Source organism: Teleopsis dalmanni, chromosome 1, assembly GCF_002237135.1.
Source record: "Teleopsis dalmanni isolate 2A chromosome 1, ASM223713v2, whole genome shotgun sequence".
Lineage (NCBI taxonomy): Eukaryota > Metazoa > Arthropoda > Insecta > Diptera > Diopsidae > Teleopsis > Teleopsis dalmanni.
In genome coordinates, this window is record NC_051846.1 from 109516707 (window position 1) to 109519604 (window position 2898).

The window sequence follows — 2898 nt, forward strand, 5'->3', positions numbered from 1 at the left end:
ATTTTGTGTTCACCCACAAAATTTTTCTTAAATTTTGCATAAATTCGTTAAATTTTACTCAAATTGATTTTTGTTTTCTGAATTATTTTAATCAAAGAAACAACAATAAAATTCAAAAACAAAAAATTTATAGTTATTCTTTGAAAAAAAATTAAACACAGTTAAATGCAAAAGCAAAACTTTTTTTTTAAATGCTTATACATTTATTTATTGTATCTTCTCTTACGCCGCGACTAACAATAAGTTGTAAAATCTTGTCACTAATCACATAATATTACGAATTTTCATTTTAACTATACATTGTATAAAATAAAATAAAATAAGTAAACCTTATATCACGAACCTCACTTAGGTTAGGTGTTAGGTGGTTTTTTAAGAAAGCGGTTCAACTTTATCAGATTACTTAAAAAAAAGGTGCGGTTTTTACTTCAAGCTATTGAATATTAATTAATGGCTGGACGGTCAGCTCTTTTTAGGCGGGAAGTAGTGGATAGATGTTCGCGATTTCTTGCTAGGAGATTAACATGCTCTGTCAGCCTTTTATTGTATTTTTTTCTTATATGGTATTGTCAAAACGTGTCTACATTTTAGTTCATTAATTTTAATTCGCCATTTTGATATCCATTTCTCCACGCGAAATAAGTGAGATTGAAGTTGGTTTGAAGCTAACACAACGTTTTTGTTTCGATATAAAATTACCAAAAAATCGTTTGTATTATTAGCAAACGTTGTGGTGACGACTGAGCTACTTATTGTGTCAAGAACACTTCCTTGTGGAACACCAGCTTCTATTGGGAAATTATTAGAAATATATGATTTACATTTAACTTTAAAACTTCTGTTATGCTGATACGATTCTAAACCTGAATAGATATTTGAATGTAAAGAACAGCGTTTCTTATAGGTATAGGAGCCCATTATACCATACTTCGTCAAAGGCTTGTTTAACATCGAGAAATACCGCGGAACAATATTCTCTGACCTCAAATGCGTGTCTTATTTCGTTCGTTATATGATTCACTTGCTTAATAGTTCTATGTTTTTCCCCAAAAACCAAACCGGTGAGAGGGTATTAGGTTTTGACCGTGAAGGAATGGTTTCAGCTTTAAAAGCAGTGCTCTTTCAAAGAGTTTAGAAAGGCATGATAGTAAGCTTATTGGCCTGTATGAAGAGGCAAGCGTGGGATCTTTGCCCGATTTATGAATCATAATAATCATGGATGTTTTCCACTCTGTTGGGTAAAAGCCAAATTTATTAATGGCATTAAAAAGTCTTGTGATAAAATTTATTGCCAAAAAGGGTAAGTTTTTTATCATAATGGGTGAGATATTATCATATCCCGGTGCCGTTTTGCAATCTAACTTATTTGTGATTATTTGAACAAGATCATTGGCCGTGATATACATGTCAGTAGATGGTGCATGTAGATGCTGAGTGGGAAAGTCATAATGTTCTGTTGCAGGATTTTGTTGGAACACCTCTTTTGGGTAATCAGCAAAAACGTTAGATTTTTCTTCATCACTTCGCGCCCAGTTTCCGAGAGAGTTTCTTATTGAAGAATCGGATTCTATGGGGGAACTTATATTTTTGCTAGCATTCTAATTAATTATCTTGCCTGACTTTAGTTTCCTTGCATAATGCAGATCTAAGTCTCCTTTGGGCTTCCTCAAATAAGTTTTTCGATAAAGGGGACCTAGATTTTTGCCATTCACGCCTTAATCTACGTTTTTGTAAAACTATATTCTCTATGTCACTATTTGTAAGTACTTTATTGAATCTGTAAATTTTATTGTCCACCCCTAAGGTAGAGTTTTCTGCTGCTGAAATCAGAATTGAGTTTAAAATCGAGATTGTCTCTTCAAAATGAAATTCACATTTTATCTTGTAATTTTTGTGTATGTGTGAACTAATGTACTTTTTATATTTGAGCCAGTTTGTTCTAGGACTTGTGAGGCTATTGGTACAGTCTCGTAACTGACGAGCATCAAGTAAACAAAATGTAACTGGAGAATGGTCAGAAGACAAATCGCAGCTTGTGTATGTTGAGAAAAAATTTCTGCACATGTCGTTGGTTACGGCGAAGTCTATTAGGTCTGTTATTTTATTGTTATCGGCAGCACAATATGTTGGCTGCCCAGGAGAGATTACGTCTAGTGCGTTTTTTCTATTTAGAATGGAATTGTGTAGCTGTTTACCTTTTGCATTACAGAACCGTGAACCCCAATACATGTGCTTGTCGTTATAGTCTTCTGCTGCAAAAAATCTATAAACTAAAGTTAAGAAGCAATCCGTAAATTGGGGCTCAGTAATAATGAAGCGAGGGGGGCAGTAAACTGCCGATAAAGTTAAATTTTTTCCTTTGTGTCTAAGCCATATTGATGTAGCTCGCATATAATTATTAGCATATGTACCTAGTAAACTGTGTTTAAGATGCAGATGATGCGGATGTGCTTTGACATCTGCGTGATTATTTCGTTAAGAGTAGTTTGCATAATTGACATAAACTGAGTTAAGCTCTGAGTGAGAGTGGAGATCATAATTTCCAAACTATTACTTTGATTGGATTACGCAACGTATCTTTCTGTAGTGCTGACCTGTGATTCAGTTCTTAATAAATAGGACAGCCTCTGTAGTTTGCGGTGTGATTTCCACTGCACTTGGTACATTTTTTGGAGTTGGAATCCTTTAATGCTTTATCATCGCATTGGAACTACGGTGAAGCTCACCACATGCTACGCACCCTGTACAAAGAGTGAAATATGACTTAGTGTGGCCATACTCTTGGCAGTTTGTGCATTGCACTGGACCATTTCGCTTGTGGAGCTCCTCAACGCTAATTTGTTTGTTGTAGATGTAGATGGGATGACTTTCATTTCTTTTTAGGCTTAGAAGCTTCCG